This window comes from Lepisma saccharinum, chromosome 3 (genome assembly GCF_977018435.1).
Source record: "Lepisma saccharinum chromosome 3, izLepSacc3.1, whole genome shotgun sequence".
Lineage (NCBI taxonomy): Eukaryota > Metazoa > Arthropoda > Insecta > Zygentoma > Lepismatidae > Lepisma > Lepisma saccharinum.
In genome coordinates this window covers 44,862,642-44,878,625 of record NC_139231.1, presented here as the reverse complement: position 1 = coordinate 44,878,625, position 15,984 = coordinate 44,862,642, and the positions used below count along the sequence as shown (strand labels likewise).

At 41.1% G+C, this 15,984-nt stretch overlaps 1 protein-coding gene and 1 long non-coding RNA gene across 4 annotated transcripts in view; one reads left to right on the top strand and one right to left on the bottom strand.

Moving 5' to 3' along the window:
- LOC145985008 (uncharacterized) overlaps positions 1 to 11,876 on the top strand; it is a 35,500-nt gene extending 23,624 nt beyond the window's left edge. Inside the window, exon 3 of the long non-coding RNA XR_014441384.1 lies at positions 11,708 to 11,876. This is a non-coding gene — a long non-coding RNA (uncharacterized LOC145985008). The remainder of the gene's footprint in view (positions 1 to 11,707) is intronic.
- The window catches only part of Sema2a (Semaphorin 2a), a 1,542,453-nt gene that overhangs the window by 223,430 nt on the left and 1,303,039 nt on the right, over positions 1 to 15,984 (bottom strand). The window lies entirely within an intron of this gene.

The window sequence follows — 15,984 nt, the reverse complement described above, 5'->3', positions numbered from 1 at the left end:
AAAAATAAACCTTCGCCCCCCTTTTTTATTATTAGTACTGGCCGGAGTTGACAGAAACGCGTTGTGAAATATTCAACACGGTACCATCGTATTGAATATCTGAAAGCAGGTAGAGGAATGAAAAAAAAAAGGTAGGTTTTTCGGTGGGGGGGGCACTTGGAATAAAAGACGGTCGTTCAGCGACAATGTCCGCCTTGTAATATCCGGTTTGCGTTGCACTATGCATTTACAGTTATGGCTCCCGGGTCGTGCCCGGAAAAAAAACTGGGGGAGGGGGAGAGGATGATGGCGACGTTTTCCGGGAAGGCGTTCCGGGACCTTTTTTTTTTCTCCCGGATTATTTTTTTCTCCTCTCGCCGGCTGGAGAATGTTAGCATGCATATCCGGAAGGGGGCGTTCTATGCATATTTATCGCCATTAACGAAAACTGTCGAGAGCCATAAAGGTCTTACGACTCCGGGGCGGGACGAAGGGGGGAGGAGGGGGCTGCACCCCCTCCCTCCGTAAATGGAGCGCTGCTTCTCGCTCGGCCCGGACCTTGCAGGCGACACTTTCGGAGATGATACACGGGGTCGTGCCTACGAGAAGAAGAATCCTCTGTTTTCTATTTTTCTTTTTCTTGCAAAACAAGCGCAATAGAAGTCAAATTAGGCTCGAGATGGCTCTGCCGAGAAACAAATAGCTTTTTGTAGTTGGAGCTGGTTTTATGGCCGACTGTGTCTTCGGAACTACCTCCCCCTTGGCGCCTCCCCCCCACGTGAACGTTTCGGAGCGATATTTCAAAAGCGCGCCGGCAATAAGAAGATAGTTTATCAGCTTAATTCCCCTCTCAGCTTATATAGCCTACATGAACTCCAGTTCCGGGCCCTTGTACAGTCAACGTCAGAAGTGGCACAGGAGGAGCTTACTTCCAAACGGTCTCTTGACCATCAAGCGAATTTAAGCAGCAAGGCGAACTAAAGTGCACAGTCATTTGTTTTCTTCTCTCGCTTCCCCGTATCTCTTGCCTTTTGACAGGGCTGCCAAGTATATCAACGCGGGAACACGGGGATAATGCAAGCAGCTGACTGCATCGCCTAAGTTTCATCCAATCGCTTACGGTTGAAAATTCGACTACAGCGCCACAGGGGAATTTTAATCTTGGTGAAGCTTGCAGGGAAAATCCTTGTGCTGCAGAGTTGTGGATCAAGCTGTCATCTCTTTTAATACAGCAGCACTTTTGAATGTTTTTCGTGTCTTGCCACTTTAAATACAGTCTGCTTGCGTTAGTCGCGGCAACTCACGAAGTGCGCATGCGCTACTGGTAAGATAGGGATGTCGACTGCCAGTAGACCGCAAGCGGGGAAGCAGATTCCGAAAAAAATGAGTCCACTGGTAAGATAGGGATGTCGACTGCCAGTGGAACACAAGCGGGGAAGCTGATCCCGAAAAAAATGAGTCCACTGGTAAGATAGGGATGTCGACTGCCAGTGGAACACAAGCGGGGAAGCTGATCCCGAAAAAAATGAGTCCACTGGTAAGATAGGAATGTGCCAGTGGAACGCAAGCGGAGAAGCAGATTCCGAAAAAAAATAAGTCCACTGGTAAGATAGGAATGTCGATTGCCAGTGGAACGCAAGCAGGGACGCAGATTCCGAAAAAAAAATAGTCCACTGGTAAGATAGGGATGTCGACTGCCAGTGGAACGCAAGCGGAGAAGCAGATTCCGAAAAAAATGAGTCCACTGGTAAGATAGGGATGTCGACTGCCAGTGGAACACAAGCGGGGAAGCTGATCCCGAAAAAAATGAGTCCACTGGTAAGATAGGGATGTCGACTGCCAGTGGAACGCAAGCGGGAAGCAGATTCCGAAAAAATAAGTATTCGTTCCATATCCACAGGGTTTATTGCAAGTTGCCAACAACCATCACATACACAAGCCAAAATACACAGTCGATCGCGTACAAGAAATATGCTGTTCTGAAACTCTCAGCGTAGTGTCGCGAATCTTTCTTCCCAATTCCCTCTTTTCGCATTTGGAATCGTCCACTCGAACTAGGCTCGTCTTCCGCGGTCGAGAAGTACACAAGAGCTACCATACTCTTCCAGCTTCTTGGTGCGAGTCGTCCTCAATTCGCCGAGGAAGGAAACAATTTTCGGTACTGAGCCGGCGAGGACAAAAGGGGGGCCTTTCTTCAAAATAAGTAGGTGTCTCCAGCTCAGAAAGCTCGAAAACAGTAGCGACAGGACCACTTACCACCCAGTGTAAAAGTCGTTGTGCGATGGAGTTTATTTGGGTATGTACGGTTAATCCCAATAGGGCCTTGGTTCACCGTGAGACAGACTAACGCAAACTAATAGTTACTTGTGTTATCTTGGCAATAACCAACCTCTCCGTGGCGCAATGGTTAGCACAACGCACTACGACGCCAGGCGTCACGGGTTGGTATCCTGGCCTGAACATGGGTGTTCTTTGTGAGTGTCTCTTCATCAATTTTATCACATCGTCGCTCATGCTCATCTTTGCGATGAACCGAAAGTGGCAGAAAAGCGAAATCAAATGAATCAATCTTGAATACATAAAATGGGGAGTGTTATAAGCAATTTATGTCTGGGGACAGGTGGCCAGAGCGTGGTGGTGATCACGCCTAACAGAAGGCTTTACCTTTCTATAAGGCAGGCTCAGTGCTCTAGCGGGTTAAGCGGTCGACTTTCGATATCCGGGTTCAAAGCTTGACGTGAGCATGGATGATATTTGGGAGTGTTTCTCCATCAACTTCATCACATCATGGCTTATCGTCTCGATTAGACAAAGGTGGCAGAAACACGACGATAAATACAAATACATTCATTGGTTTAAAAATACATGTACCTCCGGGAAAAAGAGTACCCAAGCATTGAAAAATAATAAAAAAATAATATGAGAAACTTGCATAGCTGCGCGACAAAATCCCTCCACTTAAATTTCATGCTAGACAAAATTAACATTATCACATTATTTGGCAAGACTATCGGTGGTACGCATTGAGAACTTAAATGTTCTAACTCCTCCACATCTCTTACTTAATCCGAACAATTTCGGATATAAGGCCGAAGCACGAGATGTGAATTGCGCTTGTTTTCACGGGCGCGTTTCGAGAACTTGGACGAGAATCGAGTTTACATATCGATATTAGATTGTGTCATGTCTCCACGGCGTCAATATTTGAATTTGCTGTGACGAAATCTCCACACCAGTTCTTGACCTCCATATTCCTAAAGTAGACTGCATGACAGGAGTCTTGTGTCACGTCGACCACGTGCGGAAAGATAAAAATATGCCCAGTGAGCACCTTGGCGCCTAAATTAAAATTCCAGCGCAGAAGTGTTGGGGATTCTTGCGTTAGGTTTTGTGCTAACTAAAAATACTCTGTCGCACAACGCAGGAGTTGGGGTATGCTCGTAGGAAACAACTCAGTCAACAGCCAGACCAACGTCTCCATACAAACCCCATTCCAAGGAGCGTTTGAATTCAGAACTAAGCCCCAATTTGAGTAAGCGAAATAAAATAACAAATATATTGGCTAGTGGGGAACTCCTTATTAAAAATAAGTTAAAGAACTTCTAAGAAGTAAAATTAGGCGTAGCTACTATACTTCTGATAAATGCTCAGGCTGTAAAGAGCTATTACACCTTTGATGAAAGCTCAGACTGTAAAGAGCTATTAAGCTTTTCATAAAAGCTGAGGCTCTACATAGCTGCTACTTATTTGATTAAAGCTCAGGTTGTACAGAGCTACTAGGCCCTTGATAAAAGCTCATACTCTAAACAGCTACTGCGCCTTTGATAAAGGCCCCGGCCGTAACGAGCTTCAAAATATTTGATAAATGCTCAGCTGTAAAGAGCTACTATTAATTTGATAAAATCTCAGACTGTAGAGAGTTACTAGAGCTTTGGTAAAAGGTTAGGCTGTAAAGAGCTACTACAATTTTGATAAAAGTTCAGACTGTAAAGAGCTACTATTTATTTGATAAATGCTCAGGATGTAAAGAGCTACTAGGCCTTTTATAAGAACTCAGGTTGTAAAGAGTGGCTTAGGCCTTTGATAAAAGTTGAGGCTGTACAGAGCTACTACGTGTTGAGGCTGTAAAGAGCTACTACTCTTTGTTATAAAAACTCAGACTGTAAAGAGCTAGGCCTTTGATAAAATCCGAAGTCATAAGGGAGATATCAGACCGAAGCGACACGCGACAAATGTTGCTTGAGAACTAGCCATTCAACAACAGCGTTTCATATAGTGGCGTACAAGCCTGCGTTCGATCGGTGGTGAAATTTTCATTCGACGCATGTCGCTCTTGTCGCTTCGGTGCTAAATCTACCTAAAAGACAAGCGGAACACAGATATGCAGACAATACAGAACACCACAAAGGATTATAATAATACAGGGCATATACTCATGCGATTCTTACGTATCGTTACCTTCAGCCATACAAAAATAGTAATGAAATAGTTCTAGAATACTTCCTAACGCATAACAAAAAGTTGTTTATTTTCGGCTAACACCAAAGTTACAGTAGATGTTACAAGATGATGCTCAGTGTTAACATTTGTGCGGTATACTGCAAGTCTGCCATCTGTTGTCAAATTTAACAACACTCATATTTTTTGAGGCATTAAGTCCATACAAGACATAAGTTCATATACAAAGCTTCAAATCTTCTAAGTGGTCAAAAGTATGAGAGTTCATCAACAGAGCTTTACGGTACTTGTGGCTATGAACAGTTTGAAGGCTCAGCAGCAAGGTACTAATTAACCCGAATCAGTACCACAAGAGAGTCCTCGTAGCTGAATGGCACGCCACGAACTTGTGAGCGAAAGCGAACCAATGAAAACGCAGAAACTACCGCAATGAAGAGGAATCTTGGCAAAGATTATTGGGAGGAAATGGGGAAAGGAGGGATAACGGGGAGGAAAATCTCGAAGCATCGAATTGCGTTATATTTCCAGCAAAAGAGATTTTTTGTGAACTGAAAATCAAAGGATCATGATGAGAAAAAAGGAAGGCCAGAAGAAAGAATAAAAAAATGATATATAAAGCATCGAAGAGATTTCACTCAGTAGAAGAAGAAGAGATGACGTGTCCATTTCCCTTTTGGCCCGCAAATGATTAATCGGATTTCATCTGTAGCGAAAGAAAGGAGACGGAGGGATGATTCTTCAGTCCATTACGCTTGAAAAGGAGGACGGTCTTTGACAAAAGCCTGCCTGCGGTAATACCTCGCAGACGGGTTCCAGGTTGCCCAACGCAGAAAGGGAAATTTCCCCTTCGCAAGCCGCAACCCCGAAATACGCGGGATTTCCCTTTCAAGTGCACACGCGAGCGATGCGATGCGATGCAAATGCGGGCGGGATCGCGCGGTGAATCACCTGTGCGGAACAAACAAGATGGTTTGCCAATGTTCTAGAAATGTATGCTCGTCACCCCTCTTGTTTTCTGAAAGCACATTTTCTCATCTGTGTCTACTGGGCATCAAATTCGCTTGTGAATGTAATAACGAACTAGGGAAAACCGACACCCGAGTATGCTATTTATCAAGTTGCAATCACGTAAACACGATCCGAAATTAAATTCCTTTATTGTCCTTCACAGACAATTTTGATGGAAGCAACATTCTGAAACTCTCTTCCACTGTGGCCCTTTTCAGTGGCGGCAATCCAGTTTTAATCCCCCCATCCCCCAGTTTTAACTCACTTATTTGGTAAATGTATTTCCTTTTAAATACACAACAGTAACAATGCTCACAACAATGACTCCTTCATAATAAACCTTTTTGAGGGGCCCTTTGAACTCTGAGAACAACCCTACATGCATTCCGCAAAGCAGGGGGCTCATCGCGAAAGTGGCCCATTTTCCAGAATTCCACTATTGTGCATGAGACTAGTGAAGTTGAAGTGACATCAAAATGCTTTGAAATCTGAAACGCACGTTGCTGCGGAGTATGTACTTTCACGTTTATTACAGAAAATTATGATGAGGAAATTTGTCAAAATTTTTCATGGAAGTTGCATGTTCCCACTTACCAATATACTATTTTATATGTTCGCCTCAAATAAAATGGACTTTCTTGGGAAAAAACAGAAAAAGTGCCATGTGCAGATTTTCCTAGTCGTTCCAGCATGCACCGAAGAAGAATGACTGAAGAGTTTCCTAAAGTTCACTTCATGCGCAGATAGGCTAATAAGGACGGACCTACAGTCCTGGATCCGAACCACTGTGTACTTCCACCGGGTATCGAATCCGTGACTCCTTGATTACTAGGGTGCGACGTTATCCATCCCCCCTAAGGCCAATGGCGCATCCCCCCCCCAAATCATGTCATGCGTCTTCCCAAATCATATCGTAATCTCCACAAAGTATTTAACTACGACAGCGTGTCTACCGAAAGTAACTTCTCTCTTAGCTATACCGAACACTATATTTGATCTGCTCCTCCTCCTTAAACAGGGGTGCCCATCACTTAAGATCGCCCCTAAAATCGTTCATCTAAAATCCTCCCAAAATGGTTTGGATGAATACGTAATAATTTATGTCTATTCGAATGAAATACCATGTTAAACTGTCCATATTTTCTAATTGTTCTACTTTGGAAACAAAAATAATTAAATTAGCACATTTATTGTTTAAATGTATTAAATTAAATTATTTAAATATTCATATAAATAGTGCTCGCTCAGTAAAGCGCCAAACATGCACTCTTGCAACATACTATTGCGATTGAAGCGAGCAAGGAAAATTTTATATCCATTTCCTTGCAGGCTTTGCAAGAATATTAATTTAATAGGGTTTCAATACTTTCTTAGGATCTCAAGATATTTAGTCTTTTCCAGCTTTTGGCACGCTCGGGGTCGAAAACACGTGGATAGCATATCGCTAAATACAGTCTCCAATATTCGAACTCTCTCTCTCTCCACTACAGAAAACCCTTGACAATGTAAGATGTAATACTTTATCAAGAGCTTCCTATCTCCCCCTTTAAATTTAATACTAAATCCTACCACCACAAAAATTTCCATGCCAATTTTAGACTTACTGTTGATATTGAAGAGTGAATATTGCCTCCTCCAAAAAATTAATTCTGTCTTAACACCTGAATTTCTGCAACAGTCTAAAACAATAGTAATACACAAGAATTGGATAGCCCCTTCAATTTAATGCTCAATCCCCCTCTAACTAAAATACTACCCACAATCTAAGACCTAGAGTTGGATACTGTCCACCCCAAAGTTTAATTCAGAATTCCCCCTCAAGAACCACGTGTCAATTAAGGCCTAATATGTAAGAGTTGGATATTGCTTCCCCTCCCTTTCGATACGTAATACCATTAAACACTTTCTTTTCTTCATGTAATCGATTAAATGTGGTGCATTTAAAGTGTAAAATTTTTAAATATATTTTGGAAAATATATATATAAATGTTGAATTTCATATTATTTGAAGGGGGAAAAAATTCCCCAAAAATCTCGATGGCGCAGCCTGCGCCATAATCCCCCCCCACCTGTCGGCACCCCTGGTTACCACTACATCATCGGGGGAACAAATTACATGCAAGTGAAGACGCAGTATTATATTCGCATCTACGTACTTTATCCGTCCTTTGTGGAATAAATCGGCGTGACATTATTACCTTCTGTCGATTTCAGAGCAGATATTAAGAATAAGTTTCAAAACAAACGACGCCATTTTGTGCTAAATGATGACATGGTGGTTTAATCTGTCAAAAGCTCTGGATCACACTGATTAATCCCGAAACGGTGAAGCGTGCATATGTGACTCACCACCGGCCAATTCTTGACAGCAGCCTATTTTACAACCCAAAGAAGAAAGTTACGTAGAACAGGTTCAGTGCAGAAAACGCTGCGTGTCCTTCAGAACCTAATTCCCACTACCCCTACGGTTGCCTTGTAGCCATGGACGTCCGCAGGATTTTTTCCAGGGAGGGGCAAGGAAGATATTTTTTCCAGAGGGGCAAACAAGTCACATTTTCCAACAAAAGAGTATTGTTCCCTAAAAAAAATATTGCTTAAATTTGAATTTATGGTCTTCATGCAATAATTAACACATATTATTGTGGCTAAAATGAAATTTTATGTGTGAAATACAAAATTTTTCGTTGACTTTCATTTTCCAGGGCGGGCCACGGCCCCCCTTGCCCCCCTCCGGACGCCCATGCTCGTAGCTGTGCTTTAACTGTGAATCCGAATAAGTTACCTCGAGAACTCATAAATAGTAGTTCGAGTCTTTTTAACATAATATCCTTCCTTTGTAACTTTATATAATTTAAAGTATTTCTAGGTATAGTTAGCCATCAAGCAAGTACTTCTTTATTCTTTACTATATTCTCAATGATTTTATTTAATAACTCTTAGGACTCTTTCCACACGTATTTACTAGATCAAGCCACCTAGTATTTACCTTAACACTAGCCCAATCTATATGGACATCATTCATATTATATGGGTAAAATTATAACACAAAATATATACTCGTATATACTAGCTCACCTGATACTGGAAGGTGTGCTTGCCCTATTAATACCAATTGTAGTATGTATTGAAATAATCAGAAACTTAATTCGCCCAATAACCCTGCCTTTTCACTTTAAAGTAAAATTATTATATATTAATTAATTAGACAGAGTTAATTCCTTGTCCAGCCATTTATTCTAGCCCGCAAAGACTGATGATTGTGCTACCTTCGCACGGTGAAAGTACCGCGGTCATTAAACAAATGTCATTGGGCAGACTATACCTCATAAAAACATGTATTTGATAAAATGGCGAGAATGATTTTTGCTTGTGTGTGTGTGTGTGTGCGCGCGCATGTGTGTGTGTATGCATTAATGATATAATTTCTAAACAAAAATAATTAAGAGAAATAGGTATAATTAACCAAACTCAAATATATTTTGCCAAACTTTGTTTCAGTCTACTTTATAGACTAATACGGCAATCGGGAGAAGATTTCAATCTGAACCAATAAACTCACGACCTCAGGATTATGAAGGGATAGCTACCTAACATTTCTCTAACAATCTTTCATTTCTGCGTAGAATTTCAGGCAGAACTCTAAGAATATCCCCGTCAGCAGTCGTCAGTCTCTCACTCCAATACATAAAAAAGGGACCGAGGAACTTTTCCAAATCATATAAAGTGACAAGGATCCAGAGAAAGGGAACCAACCCTCTCTGTGCAACAAGGGCTTAGCCCTTGCAGAAGTCGGTCGCGAAGATGAGTCGTTCTCCATCCAAGTCTTGGCAGAGAAAACTCTTGGAAACTCAGTGTCGGTTATTACAAAGAATCTCTTCCGCCATCCCCGAGCTTCCTTTTGTCTTGGAGAAATTGTGACGTGCTGGAGTTGGGAGTAGCTCCATCTGTAGCCGTCGAATGAATCCATGAGGGCCAATCCTGAAGGCACCAAAGCGCGAAAGATCTGTTGCGGCGCAAAGTGTGGAGGAGATGACTTAGCGGAGACAGCATTTTCCGACTGGAACAAGGTTGAGACAAGCAAGGGTGAAAGGGTGAGGGGGAGAGGAAGTGCACTCAACTGCGAGATGAGAAGGAAAAGCAATAAGGAGGTAGGTTCCTTGATTTTGTCTCCAGATATTGGCGAAGACAAGAAAATGGATTCGGAAGATATCAATTCCAGAATTGTTCAAGTGTGGCGTTTGGAGAAATGTAGCTTTGTAAAGATTTGATCGCAATGATCCACAGGGAAGCTGAGCACGTGGATTTAATGGTTCTCCTCACAAAGAAAACTGTTCATTAACTGTGGTTTTATAGGACGGGTGTCCAAACTTTCCTTGTATGCAGAGTCAACTTTAGTCGTTTGTCACAAGCCGTACCAGATTTTACTAACACTAGCGCAGGGCTTCCCAAACCTTTTTGTTTCACGGCGCCTTTCGAGTTTAAAGATTTTTCCGCGGCGGCCAAGTCAGAATGTAGGCCTATCTAACACTTGCAACGCTCATTTAGTAATGATAGGTTGCTTGCCTTTAAGTTAAAAAATGAACACATATTTCAAATTCAGAAACATTTTATATATAAAAACCCTTTGGGAACCGCTGCCCTAGTGCATCAAAACAAAAATTGTAGGCGGGTGTCTCTCTCTCTCTCTCTCTCTCCCTCACACACACACACACACACACACACACACACACACACACACACACACACACACACACACACCAACACACACACAAAAAAAAACTTGTGCAGTAAACATTTTTGTTTTCCTGGGGGGGGAGTTCCACCTTTGTGACAATCAAGTGTAAGCAAAATGTTCATGTGGCACAGAGAAAGAAAATGCAAGCCATAATCACACACGCTAATTGTGGTCGAAAACGCGCAGTATAGGTTCAACTTTGGACTCTGTAATCTTTGTGTTTAAAAGCAATGTAAAAATGTTATCAGGAACGCAAAAATGTGTATTAGCGTAGCGGAAATGAAAAGTGAACGACAAACACAACACATCGTATTCAGTGAAAGTAAAAAAAAATGTACATGTAATTGTTTTCGAAATATTCATTCACTAAAAAGCGAAGAACAAGACATAACAGACATTAGGGGAAACATAAAACTACTAACTCAAGTCTATACTTATTATTATTAATATCTATTTAAAGCCTCATAATTCAAAGTATTGTTAATGCTTCATGATGATCTTTTTGTTTTTGTGTTTGGAATAAAATTTAGTGAGCGAGAATATACGACGCAAAAATATATAAATAAGATATACACACGCTCATGAAACGCACTTGTGGGCCTCCTCCATGGCGCAGTGGTAGCGTCATTGCCTTGTAATCAAGGGGTCCCGGGTTCGGTACCCGGTGGAGGCACAAGTGGTTCCGATCCCACTTTAAACTGTAGGTCCAGTCCCGATTAGCCTTACCGTGCTAACTCAAACCAACTCAATGAAACGCACTTGTAAAATTTCAGGATTGGTTGGAAGCAAGAAAAACGTGTATACTGCTTGTGTAAACTACGTAACTATTAGGCTATGCTTTGGAATGCCATTCCTTAGTTTCCTTAATTTAATATAATCTTCCGTGAAATTTCCCTTTCATAATACGCATTATGAAACAACAATTTTCTTAGCATCTGTCTCATATTGTGTATAACGGATTAGATACACAGAAAAAAGACGTCAACTAGCGCCACAACGGGAGGAATAGTTTCTTTGTAATACCTAGACATGGAAGTTTTGCACCACACCACTTCCAGCGGTTAAAAAAAACGAATAAGGAGCTTTCAAGCCACGAACTACTGTTCGTTTCTGATGTTTGCGTGATTGTACAAGTAGTTAGGAACTTCAGCCTAACTTTGTGGTGAAGTTAGAACTTGCCCCTGGCTCTAAACCGATTAGTTTGAAAGCCCCAATAATTAAGACGTGAAAATCGCTCGTTTCTCACAAAACAACACTGAACGTTCGCTAGATGCGGATGGAAGCTCGTCAGGGTGAAGTATATTAAGAGAGGCTTGCAAGTTGAATGAACACGATCCTTGCTTGTTAAATTTGCATTGTAGGTAAGAAAACAAAAAAATACTGCAGCGAAATAAAAATTTGAAGATCCATAGAATAATCTATTTACAGAGGACTGTTTGCATAATATCTAGCTTCTATCGTCATGTAATCAAACTTAAAGTTATAGTAGTTCTGCTCATTTACATGCGTTTTCTATTTCACTTTTAGATTCGATCACAGATAACTGTGGTCAATGCTTAACGTGCACACCTGGAGGTGTTAACAAGATGGCGGCGTTGAATATTGCAGATTATGAGAAATAAGGATGGTAGCGAGAAATTCTCTAAATTTCGACTCGCCTGTTTAGAAAACAAGTTCTTTCGAGACGATATCCAGAAGCCCGACATCAACTGTTCCAGCCTCCCGTTTCATGTGGAATTTTTGTAACATGGAAGTTATACGACAATTATCACCGTTATTGTATTACTATGCTGCTTATTCACATACGTGGCTGTGAGGTTGCTTATTGGTGATTATATTAATAAATTAATATGCAGAAATGTTTGTTTTTAATTTAATAGCCTATACTTATTTTACATTTTTTTGTATTTATTATTATTTCGAAAATTTGTTGCACCCGACAACGATTCTCGCTGCGTACAGTGGGACGCATAAGTATACCAAGCAAATTGTCCATCACCATATTTTTCTCTCTTTGTTTTAGCGAATGAGAGCTTCACGAATTGAAACAAAGCGCCAAACAAGCAACTAACAAACTCTGCACCAGAAGACGTGAGGGTCTTAAACGTAACGTGATTAAAAACACGCAGGATGCAAGGGAAAATTAACAAAAAATCTCATTGACAAATTGTCGAGCAATACTTGTGCATACAACTGTACCATCACATAACTTGCGTTCATTAGCTCTGGTGTATCATTTTTGCAAATGATTAACAATAGCCTCAGAGTTGCCAGACTTTCAAGTGAACTTCCCGAATCTCTGCTTCCATCCTGTTCAGAATCACATCTGTATTATGTGAAATGTATGTAAGTCTAATAGGTTTTCAAAATGTTGGAAGAATCGTGCTGAACACCCTGTGTTATGGTGCGCTTTCGAAGTTCAGTCCATTCTGGAATCTATGATGTTTATATCTGGTTTTAACGCATTCATATATGAAAAAATAGCTTATTTCGTCTAAAGTTCTGGAGATTATTTTTTTTCACAACTTTCCACAACGCGCCACACTCAATTTATGAATTAATCTAAAGCTGCTTCCGTTTCGGATGTACAAATCTTAAGTTTCACTAGGGTGGCTGTGAACACAATAGCCGTGGCAGACAAGGGTTCGGAGAAGGAAGGGGAAAAAAAACGGAACGTAAGATAGGGAAGATGAGTCCCTCTCGTAGCAAGCCTTGTCTTATGAAATGTTTCCTCTCCTGAATGTTTTCCTCCGCGGGTGATTTAAGGACGGACCCTCGCCTAAAAGGGGTCGGGAATTTATGCCGCCACGCTGACCTGACTTGATTCGCTCCCAGACGCCGTCCCTTTATGCAACCCGCCTTGCTTCCAGATCCGGAGGAGCTACGCAATTGAAAATCTCCAGCCCGTTTTCCGGGAGCAACAAGAAAGGGGGCGCCAAGGGTGGTGGGGACACGGTCTGTCGACAATTATGTTACGACGGTGTTCCATATCTCAAACGCTGCGACTGTGTGCATTTTCGTTATTGCTTCTCTTTTTAGTGAAGTTTAACGTTGTTAAGGCACTCTCTTGATCTTCTAAGGATGTTCCCGACATTTGGTAATCTCAGGGCTGTCTGTAGTCGAGGATATACGCCGTATACCATCTGGTTAATGTTACTCATTTGAGTATACCTTACGTTAAAATGCGTATACCTTCTGTTACAATGCGTATACCTTGTTAGAATGCGTATACGTACCTTCTGCTACAATGCGTAGCCTATACCTTCTGTTACAATGCGTATACCTTCTACTTTAGTTTCGTTTATATTTATTTGGCAAGTGAGCTTATTAGTGTCAAAATACAGGGTGGTCCATATTATATTTTCAGTGTTATTAGCAGCATTATTAGAGTTATTAACAGTATACAAACTGACAATTCACAAAAGCAATATCAACAAGAAAATGAAATACGATAACATATTGTATTGCACCTCTTACGTTCAATATACAATCATTAAAATACACGTTTATTTCTTTTTTTAAATGCATTCTCTATTGAAAAAATATACCTCATTTATGCCAATCATGGGGATATCATCATCAACATTCTAACATCAATGGATTTATCTTGAAGATGTTAAATTATATTATGCATATAATTAATGGAAGCATAAGCCAAAGTTAATGTAAACATGGTGTCCCCTTAACGTGTCACGAAACTTAGTGTACTCCCTGTGAACATTTTGGGACTACAACGCTGGGTAGTTTCAAGTGAAAAAGTAAGCTTCTCTAGTTCGAGTTTTGTGCTACAAAAGCCTGCCTTGGTCTTTTCCCTTCTTTCCATTTAGGTGATTTTACGTCACTCTTTTACTTCTTAGGTTCATCGAGATGATAGACGGATGATGGAAGAAAAATACGTCCAGGAATCCAGAGTTTGAACAAGGAACCTCAGCTTTCGTAGAGCGTCACACTATCGGTCTCGCTTTGTGTTGCAAAACCTTATCTCGGGGTCATTCCTATTTGTTTCTAGTTCTCCTCTTAAACTAAAATGTCTCTCATACTCTATTTTGTGTTGTGCTACCAAAATCTATGTCGTTGTCGGTATACAAACTCCTTCTTGTCTTATACAGCGTGTCCGGCTTAGAGCCATAAAAAAATAACGGTCCAAAAATATGTTTGACCAAGGACTTATTGGAAATGAAGGTGTATCCTGATTCACAATACCTTGCTATTACACATCATAAAATGAGAGGCACTGGCTCCGTCACAATCACTAACAACGTCAATACACTTCTATATGTGCACGGACTTCAATTCGACAAATAATAACACACAGAACACCTTATGTTGTGGAGACCACTCTGCCATGTTTGTTTAATGTGCCTATGCGCATGACACCGTTTCGTGTTTCTCGTAAATGGCAACAGATGGCAGTACCGTACATACATAGGTGACTGGTATTTGTAAACTGTAATGCATGTTTCTTTTATTATAACTAGTAGCTGATTGCCCGGCGTTGCCCGGGTATTTCTTTATCCCAATCTTCTATTACACAGGAAAATAACGAATTCTGACTATAGTGTAAAATGAACTTTGAGTTGAACGGCATTGGGAGTGTCACTATTCATCTTAGCGGACCGGAAAACTATGGATTCCACACTAATATCGATCGTTTTACAAGTCACTCTCTTCCCAACCCCCACCTTTAGCGGTGCCACGGGTGTCTTGGAGTTGAACGGAATTGGGAGTATCACTATTCATCTTAGCGACCACGAAAGTATGGATTCCACACTAATATCTGTCGTTTTCGATTACTTTTACATGTAACCCCCTTCCCATCACACCCATAGGGGTGCCAGGGGTGTCTTGCCCCCACAGTATTTATTTCCAGGTTGCAAGTGATACGGGTACCAAGTTTGGTTAAAATCACTCCAGGCGTTTGAGAGTTATGCCGGAACAAACATACTTACACAACCACATACCCACACACATACATCCATTTTTATTTATATAGAGAGATAAGCCGGAAACGATGTACTTTAAGCAACAGATAGAAATATATGCAAAAGAGATACCTAAATCAAAAGAAGAATAAAAAAAAATGTTAATCACGTTTACTCAGAAGCAGAGATACACGTAGGAAAAAAAACCTAATCTGTTGGAATCTGTTGCAGAAGCGCAAACCAAACCGAGAAAGAAGTACGTAGATTAGCAGCCTCTCAAAAGCACAGCCAGCAAAGCTCGTAGCTCCCTGGCTAGGGAAACACGTGCGACGATAAAAGTTTGAGAAGAAAAAAAATCAGGACAGAGAAAATCGACGGTAGTAAAATCGCATCAAATCTTGACGCAATTAGCCGGTCGTGGAGTTCCCGCCAAAAAAAGAGCACTTTGCTCCCATTGGTTACTCGTTAGCGCCCAAACTTTTTCCCAGTTTGCATTTCGGCGCTCGCATAAATGGGGGACACCTGATACGCATTAAACACATCCCATCCTCACGTTCTTGTAATTCGAAACGAATATTTTTTTCTAAATAAATTGCGGCAACGAGCAAACTTCTTCAGACACTGTACGAAGCTGTAACAGTAGGGGCAGATCATAAACGTGAAATGCATACCGTGATCATCTAATTCAGGGTAACTTGAAGTGAAATTGGGGAAAGGTGTTTCAGTTTGTCTGGCAACAGTGTTCAATATTCTCTGTGTGTATCACTCTTCCCTATAATTCCAAGCGTTTAAAACAACGTCAGTGTACTGGGAGCCGAGTTATATTTTCGCAACACAAAATATTCTTCGAAAAGTTTAAAATTCTGTAAAAATATCACCGAA